Here is a 12,806-nt window from a genome sequence, read left to right as displayed (position 1 = left end):
GATGAGCATACTCACAAGAATACAAGTATGATATGCTCAAAAGGATACGATGTCAGAGAGGCTTGAGTCTGACCTTACGACTTTACTCATTCAACCTCTGTTCTTGGTCAGGTTACTTAACCTTTCCGAGCCTTAGTCTCCTCTTCCAAAACAGGTAACAATAGCCACGTGTGGGAAATAACGTTAGTGGCCTACCCAGTGACAGTGTCCCCCCCTTTTCGCTATGGGAAGCTATCCCAGTTTTGTCTGGGGGAGGAAAGTGCATAACCTAGATAGTGGCCTAAGGCAGGTCCGGCAAATTTTTCTGTTAGAGGCCAGATAGTAAAATTTTAGATTTTGCAGGCCATTTAGTTTCTGTCACAACTCTGCCACAGCAGCATGAAAAGAGCCATACACAATAATTAAATGAATGGGTGTGGCTATGTTGCAACATAACTTTATTTACAAAAATAGGCAGCATCCAGATTTGGTTGCTGTTTGCCCATCCCTAGTCTTCGGCTACCCTGACAATCCTATTGTCTGCTTTCTCCACTTCCTTTGCAACTAAAAGTATCCATCTGATCCAGTTCTGGCCAATGATACCTAACTAGAAGTTGGATGTGGGGGTTTCTGGGAAAATTTTTTGCTTTCCTGATAAAATGGGATTATTGTAGCTGGCCCTATACTTTCCTCTCAGTTCTACCTTAAATGTATGTATGATATCTGGAACTGATGTAGTCATCTTGCAATCATGAGATGACAAGCATAAGACTAAATGTCAACTTGCTAAGGATAGTGATGCAGAAAAAGGAACTAGTTCCTTGATGTCATCATTGAGAAGTTGAATCAATGCCAGCACCACCTACTGGACTACTAAACCCATAATTTTTTAAGCTACTGTGGTTAGGTTTTCTGCAGTTTGCAGCCAAATCTATTCTTAAGTAATTGCAATATATGACAGGGCTATTGTGGACATGAGGTGAGATTAATATACAAATCACGTAGTAGAGGCTCAATAAATGATAGTTCTCTTTACATTTCATTTTACAGAAAATTGACATCATTCCCTTTGTGATTAGTCTTGTTAACATTTTGTACAAGCTTTTTTTTTAAGCCTAAGTCACCTACAATGGAATATTTTTTCAGAATCATCTCTAGGTTCCCTCTAGAATTTTCCAAGGCCTCAGAAAGACTAGGGAAGGGAAGAACTAGAAAGAATATTTGTCAAATATATGGTGATGGAAAGAAAACTGACTCTGGGTGGTGAACATACAATGTGATATATAGATGACGTAATACAGAATTGTACACCTGAAATCTATGTAACTTTACTAACAATTGTCACCTCAATAAACTTTAATTAAAAAAAGAAAGAAAGAAAGAAAGAAAGAAAGAAAGAAAGAAAGAAAGAAAGAAAGAAAGAAAGAAAGAAAAAGAAAGAAAGAAAGGAAAAGAAAGAAAGAAAGGAAGAAAGAAAAAGAAAGAAAGAAAATATCTAGTTTAGCAGGGGCCTGAGGATGAAAAGATCCCAGGTAACTGTCAAACAAATTGGAGAAACAATCTCTCCCTAGTAACTATCAGTGAAAGCATCCTTCTCCCTTCCTTTCCTCAGCTGCCTGCCAAGGTTCTTCATGCCTGCCTGCAATGACTTCGGATATGAACACAGAAGACGTGTACGTAGAGTGCCTTGCACAATGCATGGCTCAGAGGAGACCCTCAGTAGACACTACTCTGTTTTTTCTTCTTCCTGCCTGGCACTCTCACAGTCTCAGCTTATTGAACAATCAGACTCACTGTGGAAAGGAACCCCATGAAGAAGACGTTTTAAGCCTGAAGGGGGATGAGACGTCAGAGAATGATTATTACAAGGATCGGGAGCAACAAGGAACAAGGGTTTGGAAATGTTCTGAGTCAAGAGGTCAGAAATCAGTTTCTAAAAAGCAGGTGTCTGGGATCTCTCGCTTTTTAAAACAGTGCCGTGTGGGTGTGTGGGTGTGTGGGTGTGTGTGTGCGCGCACGCGCAGGCATCTCAGCTAAAAGTACCCATACAGTATCCAATAAATGTGTGTGAAAGTATGGATCCATGGTTGGGTGGATAGACAGATGCATCATTAGGGACAGGAATGGACAACATGAACGATGAGCAGCAGTGATCTGGCTGTCTCTTCACCTGGCCCAACTTTGTGAGAACTTTTCAAATGCTCTGTTGCAACTGCTCAATTCTTCTGTTAGAAGGTGAAAGCAGCCACAGACAATATGTAAAGGAACTCATGTGTTCCAATAAAACTTTATTTACAAAAGCAGGTGGTGGTCGGAATTTGGCCCATGGGTCATAGTTTGCCCATTCCTGCTCTGGACCATGTCCACACCTGGGAGTGCCTCCTGGAACTGCAGCTGCTGTTTTGCTACAAGCCTGAGGACAGAGATGGATAGGTGCAGATAGAGAAACTTGGTTCCCTGACAGGAACTTCCAACACCTGGATCCCACCCTTGTTCTATGCTTCTTATCTTGTGAGATATGTGATTTCCTTTTTATTGTGTCCATTTGAGTGGGCTTTGCTCTTACTTGCAGCCACACTTCCCCAAGAGGAAATACTCCCCCTTGTCTAGTTCCCTCATTAGCTTGCAGTAGGACATAAATCTACTGAAGGCAGGTAGCAGCAGGAGAAAAAAGAGAAATGCCTCCTTACTGAGGACTTCCCAGTGCAAGAAGTCACTTTAGTAGATTTTAAAATACTTTAGGAATGGCCATACTGCTAACCCCCCTGAACTATGACTGATCTGTTCCAGCTGTGTTTACAGAGGTTTGAAGATGATTATTAGGATGGAGCCCCTACCCTTGTTTAGTGGGCTAACTTCACTTAGCCACTCATGTCTACTGTCCTTCATTTGTCTCTTAGTGTTTTCTATGTGTAAATCTGATCTCTACCAATTTAGAGAATAGATCTTTCATGACAGGAAACTATTTGTAGACCTTACAAAATTTGGCGCTTAACAGATATACAATTTGTGCATTACTAACTGAATATTTGAAGGGATATTTTCATACAGATACAGATACAAGAACCATTTGGGGTCATTTTAAACAGCATCAATCTGACTTAAGCTACCTATTGCAAAAAAATTGTATTGAGTCTATCTGGGAAATGTTTTTCGTTTTGTTTTGTTTTTTAAATTCAGCTAATTTTGAACTATTGATGCATTTTTTTCTCTAAGGAGAATATTTTCCCTTTAGTGAAACTTGTGCAGTATGAACTTGTAGCACAGGAGCTCACTCTTTTGGCAACTGGTTGTTGTAATCAACATATCACAATATGCACAGGTTTACCCTTTTTCTCTAAATTTAACAAAACATTTATTATCAGAAGTTGGCCTGTAACTTTGGGGCAGTTTTCAAACAACGGGTAAAATACATAAAAATAGTAGGCAAGGAGATGAAATTAGATTATAATGGGGAGCAAGGGGGAAAAGAAGAAAAAAAGGTTAGTCTAGTTTGAACTTGCCTTAATTATACCCTATATGCAATGAAATGTGGTAATTTGATCCTCGTTGATTTAATGGTATAATCCCTCTTTTGTACTAGTAAATAGCCCCCAATTGCCTTGTGTATGAATTATGTTACGAGAAATGTGTAATTCTATCAGTGAGTTTGCTTAAACAAAAGAGGTAGAATTTTTAAAGTGGCCTTAAAAAGGGGGGGGGCATTTTTTTTTAAATTGAGATTCTTAACTGACTCTAAACACTTTTTAAATAAATTATAGATTTATTTTCCTGACTGTGTAAATAATGTGTACAAACTGTAGAAAGTACAAAAAAGAAACAAAATTACGCATAAGCTCAAAATTCAAAGATAATCACTATAAAAATTCTGGGGCAGTTCCTTCTAGTCCTCTCTCTCTCTCTCTCTCTCTCTCTCTCTCTCTCTCTCTCTCTCTCTCTCTTTCTCTCTCTCTCTCACACACACACAGAGTTAGAAAAAGATAAATCTATTTCAAGGTTTATGGTTAAGATTATATTGTAAGTCACTCCCAGATCATTAAGAAATTTTCATTAAGCTTTGTAGACAATCTTTTAGTTATTTTTCAGTACATTATATTCTCCCCCTTAATTTTAGTTTGAAAGAAAAGATACTCATTGTTTTTTAAAAGATTTTTTAAATAAAAATTATTCACAATCCTATTATTTTACTATAACTATTCCCATTTTCCTACTCCTTCCCTTACAGAGCAGATGCTATTTTGTATCCTGTTACATAGTAAATCCTTCTCAATTTGACCATGGGACCCTTCCTTGAGACAGTATCTTACAGTACTGACTTTCAGAGTGTGAACCCTGGAAGACAGAAGCAGCATCTCTGAGGAAATTGTTAAAAATGTAAATTCTCAGGCTCCAACCCAGACCTACTGAATCAGAAACTGGGGGTGGGTTGGGGGATGGGAGCAGCAATCTGTGGTGGTTTTTACAAGCCATTAAGGCAATTCTGATGCATACTAAAGTGAGAGCAACTGTCTTGTGGGATCAAAAATCTGCAGAACATCCTTTGGGAAACAATTTGCAAAACTGCTTTTCTGACAAATCTTTATATATATGCTGGAAGGAAGACATAAATTGCTGGCTGCTTCTGTTCCCTCAAGAGTAGAGAGCAGGGATATTAGCTGCCTTTCAGGATCAGGACTAAATATAATAATTAGTAAATGTGTTTTGTAAACTATTAAGTGGTAAAATGATATATAGTTATTAGTTATTTTATGGTGACCTTGAGTTTAAGTTGAAACATTTCTATTACTAAGCTCTGGGGAAAGCCAAGTGGAATGTGGACACATATGGTTCTTAACTATCACATATTCAACTTTTATACAACCTGATTTTCACACATTACACATGCCACCCCTAAAATGCCTTTCCCATACGGAATCGGAATTTCCTACACTTGCAGTTTCATGAGCAGTTTGAGGAATCCCACGGCCGCACCACCTGCCAACCCACAGCTCTGCTCTGGCAGGATCACATCTTTTTCTATTTCACAGTTTTTGTGCATATTTTATTGAGTCTTGCCATTATTATTTACAAAGAAAACAAGAGAGAAACAGTAAGAGGCACAGTCCTCAGCCACGTTTAGTTTCTATTACATTTCTTTGGCAGTCTTAGGCTATGATTGTTCATATTTTTGTTTTATGCATGCGCTAGCCTCTCAAATATCGCCTCGTACATAAATTAGTGTTTCTTTCCAGTTCTCTGCTTTCTGAGCTATCCCTGCTTCCTCTCGCCAATTTGTTCTTCTTGCCCCTTCATAGTGGTGATGTCTGGTGATCCTCAGATGCCTGGTAATCCCTAGTTGTCTGTTCATATTTTTATGATTTTAGGTGCCTGGCATGGGCTCCTTTGCAGCTGCTCAGCTCATTTCCCCCAACAGTAAAAAAAAAAAAAGGGCAGCTGTGATCTTCATGTAAGTGGGTAGAGACTTGACCAAGAAATTCCACTTAGGGACTTGGGCATGGGCAGACAAGCAGGCTGAAGACCCCTTACCCTCTCACTCCCATCTCCTCGCCTCATGGCCAGACCGGAAGTGCTCTACTTTGGCCTTGGAGGACTCCAGTGAATTTTTTTTACCTACGCATGTTTATTCCTTCTGAGTCCATTTTTGAAGTTCCGATTTATCTTTCTCAGTTCTCCACTCCCACATGTCACTATCCCTCCCAGGTAGGAAGCCCCCATTATTTGGAGGGATATTCTCTTGGGGTTGTAACCCAGGATCCAAGGCTGCTGCTGCTGTTGACTATTCAGTGGTGGTGATGTGTGTGTGTGGGTGGGGAGGCGCGGGGGGAGGTCAGGGTCATGACTAGTTTTGCTGCTCTGGATGTAGGTCTGTAATTAATTATCCAGATAATTAATTATCTCAGGGCCTCCTAAAGCTCTTGACTTATAGTCACCCTGACTCTGAGCTGGCAGTTTCTTTTCATCTTTTATCTTTCTTTCTGTTCCAATCTGTTTTTATAGATTTCTCTAGAACAACAGTTCTCTAAGTATAGTGCCTGAACCAGCATTAGCACACCTGGGAACTTGTTAGAAATACAAATTGTTTATCCATAATACAGCTGATGAGCATTTGGTTGTTTCTAGACTTTGGACTGTTATAAATAAAGCGGCTATGAACATTCTCATACAGGTGTCTCTGCGGATATATCTTTCACTTCTAGCAGGTAAATACAGAAGTAGAATTACAGGATAAATCCAATCTGGTACAATCCAAAATTCTTCATAATTATGATCTGCGAATGGTATAGTGCTATGGGTTTATTCCTTTTATGGTTGCCATGTAAATACAGTAAGTCCAAATTATTGCATTTGGACATACTCATAAAAAAAGTATTCATTGTTTATCTGAAATCCAAATTTAAGTGGGTAGCCTGTATTTTTGTATTCTTAGTTTTTGCTAAATATGCCAACCCTAATTCCTTTTTATTATCACTTATGTTACTTTAAGGACATTGAAGGACGGAAGAAGCAAGATTGACTTGTATAATCATTCTATCATGTTGACCCAAGATAGAAATTTGGCAAGAAACTTACGGTATCATAACCTATCAATCTGCTCGTTCCTCTGCACAATACACTGCCCAAACCAGTAATTTTACATTTTCATCAGAGAGTCCTCCTTCCTAATACTAAATCCTCATTTCATGGAGACCAAGAGAAGAATTTGAGGTTAGAAATTATTTCAGATTAGAAATTTTATTGTTTCTATTTAATGTTTAATTTGTGTTTTGAACATTTTTAATAATTACATATACATTGTATACCACTAAGGTTTCTATTTTTAATCCAAGATTAAAATATTTATAATATACACTGGGGACTTTATAATTTGTTTAGCTCTTGGGGATAAAATTCCTCACATAACATATAAGGCTTTTGCTTGATTTTTATATATTAAGCTTTGCATATACATTTTCAGAAACTCATTAAATGCAAAAATAGAACTGCTTCCAAAAAGATGTAATAGGTAGAAAAAAATTTTAATGTACCCATTAGGTCCTTGGGCTAGAAAAATAAATATCTAGATGTTTAATTAGCTTTCTAGCAAGCTTAACCAATTTGGTCCCATACCATTAAGCTTTTACTCAATAAAGGATCCTAGTGTAGTTAGTTCTTTCTTAGCAGTTATGGATGTTATAAGATTATCATATATTCTGCCTATGGATATATTGGATTTGTATTTGTTTGTCCTGTAATTTTTAAAATGTGGGCTCCTTCTACCCCACTGTTTTGGTACAATCTCTTGTGGTGAGTTGGTGGCAGGACACCACCCTGACTTTGAGGCTTCTGGCAGAACATTATTCTTGTGGTTGCTAAGTTATTGCTGAGGAATCACGTCCAAGGCCTATCCTCAGTTTTGGTTCTTCCGATGCATTAAATATTGTTAGTGGTTTTAGTTCCTTCATTGTTCCTATCTGAATAAAATTAAAACTCTTGCGAAACAGGATTTCCGGAGATGGTGGGAAAAGAGCTATGTCCAATAAAGCCCAGGTTTGTTTGCATAAATTAGATTACTTCTGTTTTACTCAGCCATTCTCTAGACAGGCAGGAGAAATTCTGCCTCAAAATGTTCTTTTCATATCTGGTAGGAAAATTAATGCTAATAATAATAATAACTAGCATTGACCATATACCAGGTGAAGTACTAATCTAAGAACTTAACATGTATCCAGTGTAATCTATCATCCCCCATCTATAAGCTTGGTACTTAACATACATTACTCAGTCTTTACAACAACTTTTTGAGAGAGGTATTTGAAGATCAGGAAATTGAGGCACTGACAAGTTAAGAAGCATGTCCAAGATGACACAGGTGGTAAATCATAGAATTGGGATTTAAACCCAGACTCTCAAGCCGTTTCACGTAATGCTGCTGAATCACTTTTCATACGTAAGCACTCGGGCACTTATCTTATTTCACTTTGACATGGGAAGAATAGAAGATATTATTATCTCCATGCTAAAGGCAAGGAAAATGACACATAAGAGGTTAAATGGCTTGCCCAGCTTCACACATGAATGGTAGACTTGGCCCGGAGTCCCCACTGCTGGTCTTTACTACAATACCTTTTCTGCTATCCTCCCACCCTATGACTGGGTGAGGTTGTATTAAGCGAACATAGTTTTAAATTCTTCCATTCAAAGCATACCCTAAGAAGGTCATCATCCTTGAATTCTTAGTTCCCACATACTCATTGTCATACCTAATTTAATCATGGTGACGAAAGAGGGGGCTGTTCAACATCCGAGAACCCAGAAAGCCTTGGTTTACGCCAGCAAACATTGATCTTCAAAGATAGACAAAGTCCTCAACAGTTTTACATTCCAAACCACACTTCCCAATAAAAATGATCCTTCACAGCAAGTTCCAAAGTAAGCTCCAGGCCTGGATCCCAGGCCATGAGTTCTATGGAAGGGTGTCATCCACAACCCACTGGGACTTTGGCAAGTTGTTTAGACAACCCGTCTCCGTCAAGCTGCCTTTGATGGCAAAGCCAGATGGGCTTCTCTGGACACCAGCTGATCTTCTCCTGCTCACCTTCGTAGGGCTCTGTTCTTCTTTTACCCTTTCCCTCCAGGTCACCAGTTCCCTGTGTGCATGTTTCTCCTTGCCAAGAAGATACACTCACTGAACTGATCAGATAAATATGCTAATCATTTATCTTGGCAGATTAATCCAGTGTCACTTCAGGTCTCTACAAAATTTCCTCCAACTACTTGACAGCCCTATCCTCTTACAATTAGAATCTTAAAAGCTAGATGCAGGTTGAGTCCAGATTCTAATTTCAAATCTCCATTGGCTCACACTTGGGACATTTTCTATCTTCCATCTCCAGCTGGCCGACTATTGTGCCCTTTCCTTTGGCACGAAACCTTCCCCACATTCATCTCCACATTCCTCACACTTATACTGGTGGAATTTATAGCTTGCTAACTCAGCCTTGCCCCAAAGACCAAGCGAAAGGGAATTGGGTTCAGGGCCTGCCTGATAGGCAGGAAATAGCCAAAGCTCCAGTTTTTTTTTTTTTGTTTTTTTTTTTTACTTTTTGCCCATTTTTTGCCTCCTTTGCCCTCCTTCTCCATTCGAAAGACTTGTCTTCTGGAGGTCTCTGCTTAACTGTTTCCACACCCAGCACTTGATCACTCTCTGGTTAAGGTTCAGCAAAAAAGGCCTAAATGAGCAGCAGGCAGCCAGCCTCAGCTCATGCTGCAGACTTTCCTAAAGACTCTCAGGGGTCCGCAGGCGCCAGGCAGATGACAGATGGCATCAGCGTGCCCTGTGCCTCTTGCTGAGTGGCCCCAGGTCCAGCAATGGTACCAAATCTGAGTCTGCATTAAACACTGCTTGCCCCAAGGGGGTGACTCCCTGGGAGCATGCCCCACCCAGATCGTGGGCTACTCAGGGCTCTTTCGGTGGCTGTGCCTTACAGGCAGCTGGTGTTGGGCCCATGCTGCAGACATCCCTTGTAACTCTCAGGGGTCCACAGGCCCCAGGAGTGTGGTGGCTGGCTTCAGCATGCCTTGGGACTCTTGCTGGGTGGCCCCAACCTGGTGCTGGTGGCAACCAGCCCTGGTTAACGGCATGGCTTCTCCCACGTGCCTCCAGGCCCAACACAGGCAGCTACCTACTGCAGAGCACTTTGTAACTCCTACCAGGTGGCCCCCAGCCAGGCACAAGCAGGGTCTAACCTGGGTCTGCACCAGAGCCCCTCCGAAGAGGCCCCAGAACCAACATACCTGGTGGCCGGCATCAGAACACCACAGAACACCACCCATTAGTTCCACAAAAGACACACACAAAGGATGGTCTCAGCAGGCACCGGAACCCCACTGAGGTAAATCCCTCTCCATTGGGTCAGATCCACACAGCAGTTCATATGCTGTGGTCATGGCTAATCCTCACAGCCAGTCAGCCTGAGGGTCAACCCTCTCCTCCCCACTCCCTGCCCCAGATATGCCAACAGCAATCAAGGCTCAACTACAATTGGAGGGCACACACAACTCACACAAGGGACACTCCTGGATCACCCAACTCAGGTAATCAGGGAGACTGTGTCACTGGGCCCCACAGGACCCCTACTACATAAGGCCACTCTGCCAAGACTGGGAGACACAGCAGATCTACCTAATACATAGAAACAAATACACAGAGTCAGCCAAAATGAGAAGGTGAAGAAATATGTCCCAAATGAAAGAACAAGAGAAAACTCCAGAAAAAGAACTAAATGAAATAGAGGCAAGCAATCTCCTAGATACAGAGTTCAAAACAATGGTTATAACTATATAAGCTGTCAGAGGAGTAGTAACTTGGGGGAGAAGGGTTATCACTTTGTGAGGGGTATAATTGTCTAACTATTATGTTGCTTCGTACACCTGAAACTAATTAAAACAAAATTAATTTAAAAAAATGACAAAATGAAATACCACCACATACCACATGGATGGATCTTGAGATTATTATGCTAAATAAAATAAATCTCACAGAAAAAGTTGAGAACCATATGATTTCACTCATATGTGGGATATAAAACTGAAAGCAACAAATGAACAAGGCAAACAAACAAACAAACAAAACAAAAACTCACAGCTACACATAACAGTTTAGTGATTACCAGAGGGTAAGGGGAATGAGGCAGGGTTGGTAGAGAGGGAAAAGGGGGTCAAATATATGGTGATGGAAGGAGAACTGACTGTGGGTGTTGAACACACAATGCAATATATAGATTATGTATTATAGAATCGTACACTTGAAACCTATATAATTTTACTCACCAATGTCACCCCAATAAATTCAATTTAAAAAATAAAATAAAAACAAAACAAAACACTGGTTATAAGGATGCTCAATAAATTTAGAGTAAAAATAGATGAAATCAGTGAGAACTTCAATAAAGAGATAGTAAACATAAAAAAGAAACTTAGAAACCATACAAAAGAGCGAGTCAGAAATGAAGAATAAAATAACTGAAATTAAGAATACACCAGAAGAAATCAACAGCAGATTATATCATGAAGCAGAGGATTGAATCAGTGATTTGGAAGAGAAGGTAGCAGAAAACACCCAATTGAAAGAGCTAAAAGAGAAAAGAATTTTTAAAAAATGAGGATAGTTTAAAGAACCATTGGGACAACATCAAGTGTACCAACATTCACATCTAGGGGTACCTACCAGAAGGAGAAGAGAGAGAGCAAGGGATTGAGAATCTATTTGAAGAAATAATTACTGAAAATGTCCCTAATCTGGTGAAGGAAATAGATATACAAGTGCAGGAAGCGCAGAGTCCCAAACATAATGAACTTAAAGAGGCCCACATCAAGACATAACATAATTAAAATGCCACAGGTTAAAGACAAAGAGAGAAGCTTAAAAACAGCAAGAGAAGAGCAGTTAGTTACCTACAAGGGAGCTCCCATAAGACTGTCAGCTGATTTCTCAACAGAAACATTGCAGTCCAGGAAGGATTGGCACAAAATATTCAAAGTGATGGAAAACAAAGATCTACAGTCAAGATAAGTTTACCAGATAAGGGTATCATTTAGAATCAAAGGAGAGATAAAGAGTTTCCAGACCAAAAAATAAAAAAAGCTAAAGGACTTCATCACTACCAAACCAGTATTACAATAAATATTAAAAGGACTTCTCTTACCACTGCAGTACGCCCTGTGAGACTCTGCCATTTTCATGCCCACTCTATTAGGTGCTTCCCTCCACAGTCCAAGTCTCTGAAAAAGTTGGTGGAGGAGAGCCGGGAGAAGAACCAACCAAAAGTGGACATGAGTGACAGTGGCATTTCCAATGTGCTGGGTCTCAATGACCTGTTCTCCTTATTCCACATCACACAACTGGTCCTCAGCCACAACAAGCTAAAAACTATGCCACCAAACATAGCAGAACTGAAGAATTTGGAAGTGCTCAACATTTTTAATAACCAGATTGAGGAGATGCTCCCACATATTGGCAGCCTTCAAAAACTCAAGCATCTGAACTTATGCATGAATAGACTAACCACTTTGCCTCGAGGATTTGGATCCCTCTCAGCTCTTGAGGTCCTTGATTTGACTTACAATAACCTGAATGAAAATTCTCTTCCCTGAAATTTCTTCTACCTGACCACCCTACATGCACTCTACCTAAGTGACAACAATTTTGAAATCCTGCCGCCAGATATTGGGAAGCTCACAAAGTTACAGATACTCACCCTTAGGGGTAACGACCCGATCTTTCTGTCTAAGGAAATCAGGGAGCTTACTCAGCTCAAGGAGCTCAACATTCAGGGGAACCACCTGCTGTTCTGCCCCCAGAACTAGGAAACTTGGATCTGACTGGTCAGAAGCATGTATTCAAAGCAGAGAACAATCCCTGGGTCACCTCGATTGCTAACCAGTTCCAGCTTGGCATGTCCCATGTTTTTGAATATATCCATTCTGAGACATACAAGTATCTCTATGGCAGATCCATATAGGCAAACCCAGAACCACTGAAGAAAAATAATGAAAAATTGAAAAAGATCAGCCAGAAATCCCTGACAACCAAGAACAAATAAGGGGTTGGCATGGGCTGAACTTCTAGTCACTTCTCTCATTTTTACTTCTGTTCTCTCTTGCTCTGTCCCACAAACAATTTCAACCGACCCTAAAGAACATGGGTTTGAACTGAGCAAGTCTACTTATATGTGGATTTTTTTTCAATAAATACTGTAAGTGCATATTCTCTTCCTTACGTTTTCTTTGTAAGATTTTTTCTCTAACTTTATTATAAAAATACAGTATATAATACATATAACACACAA

At 40.0% G+C, this 12,806-nt stretch overlaps 1 pseudogene; it reads left to right on the top strand.

The window, feature by feature from the left end:
* The first annotated feature begins 1,635 nt into the window (after positions 1-1,635).
* Positions 1,636-12,560, top strand: LOC117029752 (ras suppressor protein 1-like; annotated as a pseudogene).
* The last annotated feature ends 246 nt before the right edge of the window (positions 12,561-12,806 follow it).

This window comes from Rhinolophus ferrumequinum, chromosome 11 (assembly GCF_004115265.2).
Source record: "Rhinolophus ferrumequinum isolate MPI-CBG mRhiFer1 chromosome 11, mRhiFer1_v1.p, whole genome shotgun sequence".
NCBI lineage: Eukaryota > Metazoa > Chordata > Mammalia > Chiroptera > Rhinolophidae > Rhinolophus > Rhinolophus ferrumequinum.
Note: the sequence above shows the minus strand (reverse complement) of the source record. Positions and strands in the feature narration are given on the sequence as shown.